Genomic DNA, 16943 nt, shown 5'->3' with positions numbered 1-16943 from the left:
CAGTCCACAAACTCTGTTTCCTTCCAGCTGTGGAACTTTCTCAATCACTTGGCTTTTCACTGAGAGATCTAATTATGGCAGGGCAGAAAATTAGAAGAATATTAATGTTGTGAAGTGGAATGTAGTGTAAAGTGTTTTTCCAATATTTCAGAAAAGTATATGTCCAGTATTTCTGTTTGATTTGATCTTTTCCTCAGATCTCTGTACCGCCAGTCTGGACTTACAGAAAATCATCAGAATACTCCCCAGGTTACACACCGTCTGATCTCACTGGGCCCCCGGGTTACACACCGTCTGATCTCACTGGGCCCCCGGGTCACACACCGTCTGATCTCACTGGGCCCCCGGGGTACACACTGTCTGATCTCACTGGGCCCATACTCCCCGGATTACACACTGTCTGATCTCACTGGGCCCATACTCCCCGGATTACACACTGTCTGATCTCACTAGGCCAACGAGTTACACACTGTCTGATCTCACTGGGCCCCCGGGTTACAAGCTGTCTGATCTCACCGGGCCCCCGGGTTACAAGCTGTCTGATCTCACCGGGCCCGCGGGTTACACGCTGGCTGATCTCACCGGGCCCCCGGGTTACACGCTGTCTGATCTCACCGGGCCCCCGGGTTACACGTTGTCTGATCTCACCGGGCCCCCGGGTTACACACTGAGGGATCTCACTCGGCCCCCGGGTTACACGCTGTCTGATCTCACTGCGCCCCCGGGTTATACGCTGACTGATCTCACTGGGCCCCCGGGTTACACACGGTCTGAGCTCACAGGGCCCCCGGGTTACACACTGTCTGATCTCACTGGGCCCCCGGGTTACACACTGTCTGATCTCACTGGGCCCCCGGGTTACACACTGTCTGATCTCACTGGGCCCCCGGGTTACACTGTCTGATCTCACTGGGCCCCCGGGTTACACGCTGTCTGATCTCACTGGGCCCCCGGGTTACACCCGGGTTACACACTGTCTGATCTCACTGGGCCCCCGGGTTACACACTGAGGGATCTCACTCGGCCCCCGGGTTACACACTGTCTGATCTCACTGGGTCCCCGGGTTACACACTGAGGGATCTCACTCGGCCCCCGGGTTACACGCTGTCTGATCTCACTGGACGGCCCCGGCCCCCCACCATCAGTCCGGTTCCCTGCGGCCCCTGGTTCCCTACATTGTCCAACCGCTGGTTACAGCAAACTGCGCGGCATCCGGGGACTGGGGGGGGGGTGGGGAGGGCGGCACCGAGCATGCGCACTGCCGCCACGGAGCGCCTTCGTTGCATAAATTAATGACCATCTGAGAGTTCGCACAGTCTATTGGCTGCGCGCAGCAGATTGCCAGCCACTCCCACCAATAGAAGCCGGCAGCGCCACAGAGTCCCGCCCACTGTATTGAAGGCGCGCTGGGCAGCTCGGTGGTCACGTGGCACCTGATTTGAAAACCGTTAAACCGCCTCACCGCGCGCCGGGCGGAGACGGCACAGCCCTGCCCACATCGCCTGTGACCTACCAGCGAGTGTTGGTGTTGAGGGGCGGGGCCGCTGGCAGTGCGCTTGCTTCCGAGCTCAGTGAATCCCTCACTCCTGCAGTATTAATAATAACTTTTCTTCATAGAGCGCCTTTAACGTAGTAAAACGTCCCAAGGCGCTTCACAGCAGTGTTACAGGACACAACACATACATTTGACACCGAGCCACAGAAGAAGAAGTTGCGGCAGATGACCAAAAGCTGGGTCAAAGAGGTAGGTTTTAAGGAGGGTCTGAAAGTAGGAAAGAGGTGGCGAGGTTTAGGGAGGGAGTTCCAGAGCTCGGGGCCCAGGCAGCTGAAACTCTTTTGAGTTTACCTGAAAATAAACATAAACATTAAAACCATGCCACCCGCCTGGGTGACATAGCAGACATTTTCAAGGCCCCTTTTTTTTTTCTTTTTTTTTTGGGGCGCTAAAATCAAATTTTTCCAGTGCCCCTTATAAAAGGGGAGGGGGACACTAAAAGCACCGGCAATGAAAACAAATTAAACTTTAAAACGTAAAATCAAATTAAAATTTGGTTGCCGGGCGTGATGATGCACTCCAGTCCCTCCGGTGCCCACCTCTCGCGGAAGGCCGCGAGCGTACCGGTGGACACCGCGTGCTCCATCTCCAAGGACACCCTGGACCGGATGTAAGAGCGGAAGAGAGGCAGGCAGTCAGGTTGAACGACCCCCTCGACCGCCCGCCGCCTGGACCGGCTGATGGCACCCTTGGCCGTGCCCAGGAGCAGTCCTACGAGGAGGCCTTCGGACCTACCTGCTCCCCTCCGCACAGGGTGCCCAAAGATCAGGAGAGTGGGACTGAAGTGCAGCCAGAATTTCAGGAGCAGCCCCTTTAAATAATGGAACAGGGGCTGCAACCTCGTGCACACAATAAAAACATGGAACACGGACTCCTCCAGACCGCAGAAATTGCAGGCGGCCTGGGAGTCCGTGAACCGGCTTAAAAATTTATTGCACGGCACTGCTCCGTGCACCACCCTCCAGGCCAAATCCCCGATGAATAGTGGGAGGACCCCTGCGTAGAGTGCCCTCCATCGGGGACCCCCGCCTCCTCCGGACGGCAAGACCCAGGCAGCTGAAGGGCCGGACACCGATGGTGGAGCGATTATAATCAGGGATGGTCAAAAGGGCAGAATTTGAGGAGTGCAGACATCTTGTGGGCTGCAACAGATTTCAGAGATCGGGAGGGGCAAGGCGAGACCCTGGAGTGATTTGTAAAAAGTGATTTGTGATTATTAACAACAATTTTTAACCGTGAGTCTTGTTTATTTTGTTTATTTGTACATGGGACGTGCTGGCAACGGAAGAATGGCCATAATATGATTGAATATTACATTAAGTTTGAAAGTCATTTCATTAAATCTGAAACTGGGGTCTTCAATTTAAACAAAGAAAACTTTTTAGGTATGAGGGGTGAGTTGGTTAAGGTAAATTAGGAAACTACATTAAAAAGTATGAAGGTAGATAAGCAATGGCTCGCTTTAAAGAATTAATACATAATTTACAACAAACATACATTCCTTTAAGGCACAACCCCCAAAAGAAAGGTGGTCCAACTGTGGCTAACAAGAGAAGTTAAAGATAATTTTAGATCAAAAGAACAGCCTTATAATGCTGCTGAAAAAGAACAGTAAGCCTGGGGATTGGGAGCATTTTAGAATTCAGCAAAGGAGGACCAAGAAACATAAAGAAATGGAAAATAGAATATGAGAGTAAACTAGCAAGAGACATAAAAACAGACTGTAAAAGCTTCTATATTATTAAAAAAGGAAAAGGTGAGCAAAAGTAAATATGGGTCCCCGACAGGCTTAGACAGGAGAAATTATAATGGGGAATAAAGAAATAGCAGAGAAATTAAACACATACTTTGGGGGGGAAATTGTGGTTGAAGGCTTCCTTCGGGCGAATGCCTCCGACCGGAATTGTTTTAACAAAATTACCTGGTGCTCCCGGCGGGACATAGGATTGCGGTCAGAGTACTAGTTTCGCAGTGCAGCGTACAGGAACATGTCTTCCAGGTATGTATTACGTGGGCCTGGACCACCAATGAACATCTAGTATTCCCATTGATAATAATGGGAGCTCCCGTTGTACGAGCTCCCATTGCTATCAACAGCAACTTTTATTTATATAGTGCTTTTAACATAGTAAAATGTCCCAAGGTGCTTCACAGCAGTGTTCTAAGACAAAGCAAATTAATTTGACACCGAGTCACATAAGAACAAATTACAGCAGATGACCAAAAGCTTGGTCAAAGAGGAAGGTTTTAAGGAGAGTCTTAAAGGAGGAAAGAAATATCCAGAGGCAGAGAGGTTTAGGGAGGGAGTTCCAGATCTTAGGGCCCAGGCAGCTGATCAGTTCTGATCAGGAATGCTCAAGAGGGAAGATTTTGAGGAACACATATCACGTGGCATTGTGAGGCTGAAATAGATTACAGGGATAGGGAGGGGTGAGGCCATGGAGGGATTTGTAAACAAGGATGAGAATTTTAACATTGAGGCATTGCTTAACCTGGAGCCAAGGTAGGTCAGTGAGCAAAGGGGTGATCGGAGACTTGGAGCAAGTTGGGACACGGGCAATCGAGTTGTGGATTACCTCAAGTTTGTGTAGGATAGAATGTGGTAGGCCATTCAGGGATGCATTGGAGCAGTCAAGTCTAGAAGTAACAAAGACATGGATGAGGGTTTCAGCAGCAGATGAGCTGGGGCAGATGCGGGCAAAGTTACGGACGTGGAAATAGACGGATTTAGTTATGCTGTGGATATGTGGCCAGAAGCTAATTTCAAGGTCAAATATGATGCCTTGGTTGTGAACAGTCTGGTTTAGCCTCGGATCGATGCTAGGGAGAGGGATGGAGTCAGTGGCTGAGGAATGCAGTTTGTGGCATTGACCAAAGTCAATGGATTCAGTTTTCCCAATATTTAATTGAAGAGCATTTCTGCTCATCCAGTACTGGATGTTGGACGAGCAGTCTGACAATTTAGAGACCATGGAGGGGTTGAGAGAAGAGGTGGAGCTGGGTGTCATCAGCGTACATGTGGAACCTGACTCCGTGTTTTTGGATGACATCACCAAGGGGCAGCATATAGATGAGAAATAGGAGGGGGCCAAGGATAGATCCTTGGGGGGCACCAGAGGTAACTATGTGGGGGCAGGAGGAGGAGCCATTGCAGGAAATTTTCTGGTTATGATTAGATAGATAGGAATGGAACCAGGTGAGTGCAGTCACACCCAGCTGGACGATGGTGCAGAGGCGTTGGAGGTGAATGTAGTGGTTAACTGTGTCAAAGGCTGCAGACAGGTCGAGGAGGGTTAGTTTACCTTTGTCACAGTCACAAAGAATGTCATTTGTGACTTTGATGAGAGCAGTTTCAGTTCTATGGCAAGGGCGGAAACCAGATTGAAGGGATTCAAACATGGAATTCCGGGAAAGGTGGTGAAACGGGGCTATCAAGCTCTGTTATGATTAAGGGGTGAAGAATGGATCTCGGAATTAAAATGAGCTGTCAGAGGCTATTGTAGGGGTCAACTTTGTGAAGGTGTTTAAAGGGAAATAACGTATCAGAATGATTAATTGTTACAAGCTGTGTAACCTGAGGACAATTACAGGAGGCCCAACTGTTGAACCACAGGAAACCCAGAGGGGCAGTTAAACAGGGCAATGGGTCAAAAGTGACACATTGGAAAAACTCCACCTGGTCAAGGCAAGAGAGATCAGATAACATTCCAATGTGCTAATGCACTTTTGGGACACTGAGGTTTATGGAAAAGTATTAGAGATAGGCATTGTCAGGATTGTACCTTTACTTTGCATGACACGGGTTTTAACCATTCAAATCAATGTATGTCTCATGTATTGAATGTCCGGCCATTATATGCCAAGGAACTGTATAAAAACCCTGTGTTTTCTTTGTTCAGGGAGAGCAAGTGAGGACAGCTCAGCAACAGATTGACTGCAGACTTGACTCTCCCTCACAAGAAATTAAAAACTACTTGAATCTTCAAACCCAGACCGAGTGTTGTGTTAATTTTAAATACTCCAATACAATTGGTCATGAATTTGGGAGAAGACAACACATTAAAGGACTTTGGAGAGGAAAGGGAGTTAGAGATGGGGCGGTAGCTAGTAAACACAGTGGGGTCGTATAAACATAAAAAATAGGTGCAGGAGTAAGCCATTCGGCCCTTCGAGCCTGCACCGCCATTCAATGAGTTCATGGCTGAACATGCAACTTCAGTACCCCATTCCTGCTTTCTTGCCATACCCCTTGATCCCCCTAGTAGTAAGGACTACATCTAACTCTTTTTTTGAATATATTTAGTGAATTGGCCTCAACAACTTTCTGTGGTAGAGAATTCCACAGGTTCACCACTCTCTGGGTGAAGAAGTTTCTCCTCATCTCGGTCCTAAATGGCCCACCCCTATCCTTAGACTGTGACCCCTGGTTCTGGACTTCCCCAACATTAATAAGAACATAAGAATTAGGAACAGGAGTAAGGCCATCCAGCCCCTTCAGCCTGCTCTGCCATTCAACAAGATCATGGCTGATCTGGCTGTGGACTCAGTTGCACCTACCCACTCACTCCCCATAACCCCTTATTGGTTAAAAATCTATCTATCTGTGATTTGAATATATTCAATGAGCTAGCCTCAACTGCTTCCTTGGGCAGAGAATTCCACAGATTCACAACATCCTGGGAGAAGAAATTTCTTCTCAACTCGGTTTTAAATTGGCTCCCCCGTATTTTGAGGCTGTACCCCCGAGTTCTAGTCTCCCCGACCAGTGGAAACAACCTCTCTGCCTCTATCCTGTCTATCCCCTTCATTATTTTAAATGTTTCAATAAGATCACCCCTCATCCTTCTGAACTCCAACGAGTAAAGACCCAGTCTACTCAACCTATCATCATAAGGTAACCCCCTCATCTCCGGAATCAGCCTAGTGAATCGTCTCTGTACCCTTTCCAAAGCTAGTATATCCTTCCTTAAGTAAGGTGACCAAAACTCCACGCAGTACTCCAGGTGCGGCCTCACCAATACCCTGTACAGTTGCAGCAGGACCGCCCTGCTTTTGTACTCCATCCCTCTCGCAATGAAGGCCAACATTCCATTCGCCTTCCTGATTACTTGCTGCACCTGCAAACTAACTTTTTGGGATCCGGAGGGACTGGAGTGCATCATCACGCCCGGCAAACAAATTTTAATTTGATTTTACGTTTTAAAGTTTAATTTGTTTTAATTGCCGGTGCTTTTAGTGTCCCCCTCTCCTTTTATAGGGGGCACTGGAAAAAAGGAAAAATTTGATTTTAGTGCCCAAAAAAAAAAAAACCACAAAAAAAAACAAAAAAAACAAAAAAGGGCCTTGTAAATGTCTTGTGTGTGTCATCCAAGTCGGGTGGCACGGATACATGTTTTATGTTTTGCAGGTTAACTCAAAAGAGTTTCATGCACAAGGACCCCCAGGTCCCTCTGCACCGCAGCATGTTGTAATTTCTCCCCATTCAAATAATATTCCCTTTCACTTTTTTTTTTCGAAGGTGGATGACTTCACATTTTCCGACATTGTATTCCATCTGTCAAACCTTAGCCCATTCGCTTAACCTATCTAAATCTCTTTGCAGCCTCTCTGTGTCCTCTACACAACCCGCTTTCCCACTAATCTTTGTGTCATCTGCAAATTTTGTTACACTACACTCTGTCCCCTCTTCCAGGTCATCTATGTATATTGTAAACAGTTGTGGTCCCAGCACTGATCCCTGTGGCACACCACTAACCACCGATTTCCAACCTGAAAAGGACCCATTTATCTCTGCTTTCTGTTAGCCAGCCAATTCTCTATCCATTTCCTCTGACTCCGCGTACCTTTATCTTCTGCAGTAACCTTTTGTGTGGCACCTTATCGAATGCCTTTTGGAAATCGAAATGCACCACATCCATCGGTACACCTCTATCCACCATGCTCGTTATATCAAAGAATTTCAGTAAATTAGTTACACATGATTTTCTCTTCATGAATCCATGTTGCGTCTGCTTGATTGCACTATTCCTATCTAGATGTCCCGCTATTTCTTCCTTAATGATAGCTTCAAGCATTTTCCCCACTACAGATGTTAAACTAACCGGCCTATAGTTACCTGCCTTTTGTCTGCCCCCTTTTTTAAACAGAGGCGTTGCATTAGCTGCGTTCCAATCCGATGGCAGCTCCTCAGAGTCCAGAGAATTTTGGTAGATTATAACGAATGCATCTGCTATAACTTCTGCCATCTCTTTTAATACCCTGGGATGCATTTCATCAGGACCAGGGGACTTGTCTACCTTGAGTCCCATTAGCCTGTCCAGCACTACCCTCCGAGTGATAGTGATTGTCTCAAGGTCCTCCCTTCCCACATTCCCATGACCAACAATTTTTGGCATGGTTTTTGTGTCTTCCAATGTGAAGACCGAAGCAAAATAATTGTTTACAGTCTCAGCAGTTTCCACATTTCCCATTATTAAATCCCCCTTCTCATCTTCTTAGGGACCAACATTTACTTTAGTCACTCTTTTCCGTTTTATATATCTGTAAAAGCTTTTACTATCTGTTTTTATGTTTTGCGCAAGTTTACTTTCGTAATCTATCTTCCCCTTTATTGCTTTCTTAGTCATTCTTTGCTGTCGTTTAAAAATTTCCCAATCTTCTAGTTTCCCACTAACCTTGGCCACCTTATACGCATTGGTTTTTAATTTGATACCCTCCTTTATTTCCTTGGTTATCCACGGCTGGTTATCCCTTCTCTTACCGCCCTTCTTTTTCACTGGAATATATTTTTGTTGAGCACAATGAAAGAGCTCCTTAAAAGTCCTCCACTGTTCCTCAATTGTGCCACCATTTAGTCTGTGTTCCCAGTCTACTTTAGCCAATTCTGCCCTCATCCCACTGTAGTCCCCTTCGTTTAAGCATAGTACGCTCGTTTGAGACACTACTTCCTCACCCTCAATCTGTATTACAAATTCAACCATACTGTGATCACTCATTCCGAGAGGATCTTTTACTAGGAGATCGTTTAGTATTCCTGTCTCATTACACAGGACCAGATCTAAGATAGCTTGCTCCCTTGTAGGTTCTGTAACATACTGTTCTAAGAAACAATCCCGTATGCATTCTATGAATTCCTCCTCAAGGCTACCCTGTGCGATTTGATTTGACCAATCGATATGCAGGTTAAAATCCCCCATGATTACTGTTGTTCCTTTTTCACATGCCTCCATTATTCCCCTGATTATTGTCCGCCCCACCGTGAAGTTATTATTTGGGGGCCTATAAACTATGCCCACCAGTGACTTTTTTCCCCTTACTATCTCTGATCTCCACCCACAATGATTCAACATTTTGTTCATTAGAGCCAATATCGTCTCTCACAACGGCCCTGATATCATCCTTTATTAACAGAGCTACCCCACCTCCTTTCCCTTCTTGTCTATCTTTCCGAATTGTCAGATACCCCTGTATGTTTAATTCCTAGTCTTGGCCACCCTACAACCACGTTTCAGTAATGGCCACCAAATCATACCCATTTGTAATGATTTGTGACGTCAACTCATTTACTTTGTTTCGAATGCTGCGTGCGTTTAGGTAAAGTGTTTTAATACTAGTTTTTAAACCATGATTTTTAGTTTTGACCGCTCTTGCAGCCCCTTTATATTCATACGTATTGTCCCTTCCTATCACCTTGTGGTTTACACTTACCCCAGTGCTACTCTGCTCTGTTGCCTCCTGCCTTTTGCATTCTTTCTTGGGGTTCTGTTCATCTGAGCTCTCACCCACTCTAACTAGCTCAAAGCCCTCTCCTGGGTTCCCATCCCCCTGCCAAGCTAGTTTAAAGCCCTTCCAACCGTACTATCAAAATCACCCGCGAGAACATTGGTCCCGTCTCTGTTGAGGTGTAACCTGTCCGACTTGTACAGGTCCCACCTTCCCCAGAAGCAGTCCCAATTGTTCAGGAAACTAAAGCCTTCCCTCCTATACCAACAGGAGAGTGGAGAGCACCAGTTCCAACTGTCACAGGACGAGAGAGTGGAGAGCACCAGTTTCAACTGTCGCAGGACGGGAGAGTGGTTGCTTTTTTGAGGAGAGGGGTGATTACAGCAGATTTGAAGGAGACGGGGGCAGTTCTTCTCAGACAGTCCCTCGGAGTCGAGGATGACTTGCTTCCACATTAATGAGTTCTCAGGTGACTGATGAGTCCAATGCGGGACCTACAGTCTCTGTCTCAGGTGGGGCAGATGGTGGTTGAAGGGACAGGTGGGTGGAGTGCTTGGGTTGTCAGCACTCCTTCCGCTGTTTGCGTTGGCTTCCGCTTGTTCCCAGCGAAGAGAGTCAAGGTGTTCGGCGCCTTCTCGGATGTTTCTCCTCCACTTTGAGTGGTCTTGGGCCAGGGATTCCCAGGTGTCGGTGGGGATGTATCACTTTTTCAAAGAGGTTTTGAGGGTGTCCTTGCAGTGTTTCCTCTGCCCACCTAAGGCTCGCTTGCCGTGTTGGAGCTCCGAGTAGAACACTTGTTTTGGAGTCTGGTATCGGGCATGTGGACAATGTGGCTCATCCATCAGAGCTGATTGAGTGTGGTCAAGGCCTCGATGCTGGGGATGATTGAGAATGGATACAGAAGGATTGTAAATGTGGCAGAGGGATGGAGATAGGGAATCATGAGAAAATAGCTAAAGAAATGTTAAGATGCAGACATTGCAGAATCGACAGAAAAAAAGAGGGTTACTGAGAGTTGAGGTTAGACACGGGTCACGGGAAAGAAAAAGCAATCACAGATCGGAGAAGGTAACGTAATGGTTTTCACGAATAAGGAGGGGAGAATAATGTAATGCTTTTTACTGATAAGAGGGAAATAGGTTTTACTGATAAAGAAGAAGAATTTAATGAGGCTATAAACAAGCTGACCTCGGGGCCAGCTCTAATTAGGAGACCTCCTCGCCTGCCATTGGACATACTCGGGGGGTAGGGGAGGAAGAAAGCGAGTGGACAGACCAAGTGCTAATCAAATGTGTTATGTTTTGAAAATGTATAACTACTGTGCTTTTTGCGCTGTAAATGGGCTTGTCCAGAGGAAGGTAAACAGGCTCTGATTGAGAGTGTTCCTTTGTCTTGACAAGTCCCAGCTGGAGAATCTTCAATAAAGGTCTTTTACAGAAAAGGCAAGAAGGTGTTCGCGTCAGTGTATTCGTTGAAACAGATTGAGGGAAAAAGAATCCATATTAACATGATGTCCTGAGCGAGAACACTGGCGTTGGTGTGCCTTTCCTGCCAATGGATTTGCAGGATCTTGCGGCGGCAGCGTTGGTACTTCTCCAGTCTTTGAGGTGCCTGCTGTACATGGTCCATGTCTCTGAAGCATACAGGAGGGCGGTTTTCACTACTGCTCTGTCGACTATGAAGGGGACAGTACCTGAGGAGAGAGAACTGTTAACAATGTCAGCTAACATGGGAGCTAGAAAAGGAAGTTGTGTGGTCAGCAGTTTAGTGGGAATGGGGTCAAGGGAGCAGGAAGTGGGTCTCATGGACAAGATGAGCGTGGAGAGGTCAAGAGGGGAGATCAGAGAGAAACTAGAGAAAGATGCGAGTTTAGAACTAGGGCAAGAGGGCACTTCAGAGGAACATTGCCCCCATGGGCTAGGGAAGGAAGGGAACTGGAAGAGGCAGATGATCGGAAGGTCTCAATCTTTGAAACCAAGAAGTCCATGAGCTCCTCACACTTGTTGGAGGTGAGTGTGGTGGAGACAGGGGAGAGGGGTTTAAGGAGACGGTTAGCAGTAGAGAATAGTAGCCGGGGATTAGCTTTGCATTCCAGAATGATCCTGGAACAGTGAGCAGTTTTTACAGACAAGAGTAGGACCCAAGAATGCTTTATGTGGTCGAGCCAGATCTGGAGGTGAATGACGAAACCACTTGTCCACCACATCCGTTCAAGTGTGCGCCCCTTAGACTTGAGGGAGTGAAGATAAGGGCTGTACCGGGGGGAACGGCCAGGGTGACGGGGAGTAATAATAGGGACTAGGGCATCAAAGGTGGTAGTGAGGGTGTGGGTGAGCAGATCGGTGGCTGCAGAAATGTCATGGTGAAAGGAGGGCCAAAGGCTGGACAGTTTGGAGTTGATAAATGCAATTGTAAGAGAGTTTGGAGAGTTTTTTCCAGGGGAGGATACAGAAGGAAGTAGATTTGGGTGGGGGACGGAGGATGTGGGTGGAGAGCAATACAAGGAAATGGTCAGAGATTTTTACAGAAGGAGGGAGAGAGAAAACGGGGAATTGTAGACCGGTTAGCCTGACATCAGTAGTGGGGAAAATGTTGGAATCAATTATTAAAGATGAAATAGCAGCACATTTGGAAAGCAGTGACAGGATCGGTCCAAGTCAGCATGGATTTATAAAAGAGAAATCATGCTTGACAAATCTTCTAGAATTTTTTGAGCATGTAACTAGTAGGGTGAACAAGGGAGAACCAGTGGATGTGGTGTATTTGGACTTTCAAAAGGCTTTTGACAAGGTCCCACATGAGCTTGGTGTGCAAAATTAAGGCACATGGTATTGGGATTAATGTATTGAGGTGGATAGAGAACTGGTTGGCAGACAAGAAACAGAGAGTCGGGATAAACGGGTCCTTTTCAGAATGGCAGGCAGCGACTAGTGGGGTGCCACAGGGCTCAGTGCTGGGACCCCAGCTCTTTACAATATACATTAATGATTTCGATGAAGGAATTGAATGTAATATCTCCAAGTTTGCAGATGACACTAAGCTGGGTGGCGGTGTGAGCTGTGAGGAAGATGCTAAGAGGCTGCAGGGTGACTTAGACAAGTTAGGTGAGTGGGCAAATGCATGGCCGATGCAGTATAATGTGGATAAATGTGAGGTTATCCACTTTGGTGGAAAAAACATGAAGGCAGAATATTATCTGAATGGCGGCAGATTAGGAAAAGGGGAGGTGCAACGAGACGTGGGTGTCATGGTACATCAGTCATTGAAAGTTGTCATGCAGGTACAGCAGGCAGTGAAGAAGGCAAATGGCCTTCATAGCTAGGGGATTTGAGTATAGGAGCAGGGGGGTCTTACTGTAGTTGTACAGGGCCTTCGTGAGGCCTCACCTGAAATAATGTGTTCAGTTTTGGTCTCCTAATCTGAGAAAGGACATTCTTGCTATTGAGGGAGTGCAGCGAAGGTTCACCAGACTGATTCCTGGGATGGCAGGACTGACATATGAGGGGAGACTGAAGTTTAGAAAAATGAGGGGATCTCATAGAAACATATAAAATTCTGACGGGACTGGAGAAGTTAGATGCAGGAAGAATGTTCCCGATGTTGGGGGAAGTCTAGAACCAGGGGTCAGTCCAAGGATAAGGGGTAAGCCATTTAGGCCCGAGATGAGGAGAAGCTTCTTCACTCAGAATTGTTAACCTGTGGAATTCTCTTCTGCAGAGTGTTGTTGATGCCAGTTCGTTAGATATATTCAAGAGTCAGTTGAATATGGCCCTTACGGCTAAAGGGATCAAGGGGTATGGAGAGAAAGCAGGAAAGGGGTACTGAGGTGAATGATCAGCCATGATCTTATTGAATGGTGGTGCAGGCACGAAGGGCTGAATGGCCTACTCCTGCACCTATTTTCTATGTTTCTATGTTTTATTGGCATGGTAGGAATATCGAGACCACGAGAGATGGCACGGTCAAGGGAGAGGCCGTGAGTATGGGTTGAGGAGTTCACATGGAGGGAGCGGTTAAGGGAGAACAGGAGGGTAGTGAACTCAGAGGAGAGAGGGCTTGATCAATTGTGATGGTGGTTGAAATCACCGAGGATGAGAAGTCACTTAGTGCAGCGGCTGAGGGAGGAGAGTAGTGAGGATATATTAGTGATAAAATTTTAATCATACTTGGGAGGGCAATAGAGAACAAGAATTTTAAATGAGGTGAGAGGGGTCGAATACGGTGATGTTCAAAGGAGAAGAAAGTGCCGGAGGAGTAGGGGGGCACACCAAGGTATGATTTAGTGATGAGAGCCACACCGCCACCACGCGGTCTGGCGGGGCAAGTGGTGGAAGGTATAGCCGGGAGGGGAGGCTTCGTTTAAAGATAATGTGCCATCATCCCTCAGCCAGGTTTCTATCAGGGCCTTGATGTCGATGCAATCATCCACGATAAGCTCATGGATAGCAAGGGCCTTTTCCGCAAGTGAGCAGACATTCTGCAAGGAGATGCGGAGAGGATCAGTGATGGCTGACCCACTGCCAGCATCCACAAGGTCAGGGATTGGAGGGATGAGTTGGATCGTGATGAGATTGGCAAGGGTAGCATCCCTGGGCAAGCTGGGCGGCACGGTCGGTGAGAGAGGAGGATGGGACAGTTGGGGTTGCTGCTCGTGAGGAGACAGCGACGAGTGCCACGATGGGCCCTTCAGCAGATGCCAAGTGAGGCACAGAGGGAAGCTGCAGGCTTGTCTCAAGTGCAGTCAAGCCTGGGACGGCGGCAGGAGAGTAGGGAAGTCGCAGAGTAATGAAGGGTTGGGGGAGCGATTTGGGAGGGTAGAGTATCTGAGAGAAGAGAGGGAGCAGCATCGCGAGAGGAGGTCAGCGGGTGAGCGGGACTACAAAGGCGGCGGCTGAGAGCGAGCAGCGGCAGAAAGGGAGCAGCATCACGAGAGGAGCTCGGCAGGTGAGCGGGACAAGGGCGGCAGCGGGGACTGAACAGCGGCAGAGAGCGGGCAGCTAGCTGCAGCTGCAGGAGAGGCAGGAAGTAAACAAAGAAGTAAAAACTAATTGGGGTGTGACGTCATAGCAAAGAGGGTAAGTGATTGGTGAGTATTTTTCTTTCTTTTTCTTTATCAGTAGGAAACCTTTGTTATTGCTGCCAAATTAAGTAACTTAAGGGTTAAGTCATGCTAGTTGAGCACAGCGTCATGCCATGCTCCTCCTGTGCTATGTGGGAAATCAGGGACACTACCAATGTACCTGACATCTACATGTGCAGGAAGCGTGTCCAGCTGCAGCTCCTGACAGACCGCATTGTGGCACTGGAGCTGCGCATGGATTCACTCTGGAGCATCCGCGATGCTGAGGATGTCGTGAATAGCACGTTTAGTGAGTTGGTCACGTTGCAGGTAAAGGTTACTCAGGCAGATGGGGAATGGTGACCATCAGGCAGAGCAGTGGAAGGAAGGTAGTGCAGGGGTACCCTGCGGTCATCCCCCTCCAAAACAGATACACCACCTTGGGTGCTGTTGGTGGGTTGGATGACTCATCAGGGGAGGGCAGCAGCAGCCAAGTTCATGGCACCATGGATGGCTCTGCTGCACAGGAGGGCAGGAAAAAGAGTGGGACAGCTATAGTGGCAGGGGATTCTATTGTAAGGGAATAGATAGACGTTTCTGCGGCCGCAAGCGAGACTCCAGGATGGTATGTTGCTTCCCTGGTGCAAGGTTCAAGGATGTCTTGAAGCGGCTGCAGGACATTCTGAAAAGGGAGGGTGAACAGCCAGTTGTCGTGGTGACTATAGGTACCAACGATATAGATAAAAAACGGGATGAGATCTGTTAGTGTGAATGTTTTCTCAGAAGAATCACTCAACACTCAGAGTCGGTTCCAACGCCGTCGCGGCCTTTATTAACGCTAGCGGGGAGGAAATCACAAGACTGAGTCCAGGCTTCTCTCCACAGAACAAAGGGTTACATGCACTTTTATATGTTTCACAACAGTTACAAACAGTTTACTACAGTTACACAGCCCATCACGGCTGGACACAAGCCAATCACAACGATTATAGATTACATATAGGTTCTTTTAACCCAATAGAATTCCCCTGGTGCCTCAGGTTATTGTCAGTTCGGGTTGATTGATGACTTTGTTACAGGGGATAGGCTCTCTCCCTATTTCTTTCTTCTTGGAGAAATAATTGGTTTATAACCTTGTTTACAGGAGATGGGTTCTCTCCTCATTATTCTTATCCTGCATCCAAGGCATTCCTATATTGGGCCTCACAGGGTTATTGCTCGGTCATTGAACATTCAACAATTCACAGCTTGACTACCTGATTTCCCATCATGCCTGGGCAGCCACTTTAAACTTATATGCGTTTAGATATATCTAGCAGGTGCCTAATGCCTAGTGTTCTGGTATATTCTAAAGGTGCCTACCTCCTACAACAAGATCCTACAAGCTGAATTTAGGGAGCTAGGAGTTAAATTAAAAAGCAGGACCTCGAAGGTAGTAATCTCAGGATTGCTACCAGTGCCACGTGCTAGTCAGAGTAGAAATAGCAGGATAGCTAAGATGAATACGTGGCTTGAGGAGTGGTGCAGGAGGGAGGGATTCAAATTCCTGGGACATTGGAACCGGTTCTGGGGGAGGTGGGACCAGTACAAACCGGACGGTCTGCACCTGGGCAGGAACGGAACCAATGTCCTAGGGGGAGCGTTTGCTAGTGCTGTTGGGGAGGGGTTAAACTAATACGGCAGGGGGATGGGAACCTATGCAGGGAGACAGAGGGAAGTAAAATGAGGGCAGAAGCAAAAGATAGAAAGAAGAAAAGTAAAAATGGAGAGCAGAGAAACCCAAGGCAAAAATCAAAAAGGGCCGCATTACACCAAAATTCTAAAGGGACAAAGTGTGTTAAGAAGACAAGCCTGAATGCGAGGAGTATTCGTAATAAGGTGGATGAATTAACTGCGCAGGCAGCTATTAACGAACATGATATCATTGGGATTACGGAGACATGGCTCGACGGTGACCAAGGCTGGGAACTCAACATCCAGGGGTATTCAACATTCAGGAAGGATAGACAGAAAGTAAAAGGAGGTGGGGTAGCGTTGTTGGTTAAAGAGGAAATTAACACAATAATAAGGAAGGACATTAGTTTGGATGATGTGGAATTTGTATGGGTAGAGCTGCGGAATACCAAAGGGTAGAAAACGCTAGTGGGAGTTGTCAAGAGACCATCGAACAGTAGTCGTGAGGTTGGGGACAGCATCAAACAAGAAATTAGGGATGTGTGCAATAAAGGTACAGCAGTTATCATGGGCGACTTTAATCTACATATAGATTGGGCTAACCAAACTGCTGGCAATACAGTGGAGCAGGATTTCCTGGAGTGTATTAGGGATGGTTTTCCAGACCAATATGTCGAGGAACCACCGAGATGGCTGGCCATCCTCGACTGGGTGATGAGAAAGGACTAATTAGCAATCTTGTTGTGCGAGGCCCCTTGGGGAAGAGTGACCATAATATGGTAGAATTCTTTATTAAGATGGAGAGTGACAGTTAATTCAGAGACTAGGGTCCTCAACTTAAGGAAAGATAACTTCGATGGTATGAGACGTGAATTGGCTATCGCGTGAAGGGTAGCCAATGTAACCCCACTTTTTAAAAAAGGAGGGAGAGA

The 16943-nt window shown here is 47.4% G+C and overlaps 1 long non-coding RNA gene across 1 annotated transcript in view; it reads left to right on the top strand.

Moving 5' to 3' along the window:
* The first annotated feature begins 1448 nt into the window (after nt 1-1448).
* The window catches only part of LOC139273851 (uncharacterized), a 35598-nt gene continuing 20103 nt past the window's right edge, over nt 1449-16943 (top strand). Inside the window, exon 1 of the long non-coding RNA XR_011595408.1 lies at nt 1449-1745. This is a non-coding gene — a long non-coding RNA (uncharacterized lncRNA). The remainder of the gene's footprint in view (nt 1746-16943) is intronic.

The sequence above is a fragment of the Pristiophorus japonicus genome, chromosome 9 (genome assembly GCF_044704955.1).
Source record: "Pristiophorus japonicus isolate sPriJap1 chromosome 9, sPriJap1.hap1, whole genome shotgun sequence".
NCBI lineage: Eukaryota > Metazoa > Chordata > Chondrichthyes > Pristiophoridae > Pristiophorus > Pristiophorus japonicus.
Note: the sequence above shows the minus strand (reverse complement) of the source record. Positions and strands in the feature narration are given on the sequence as shown.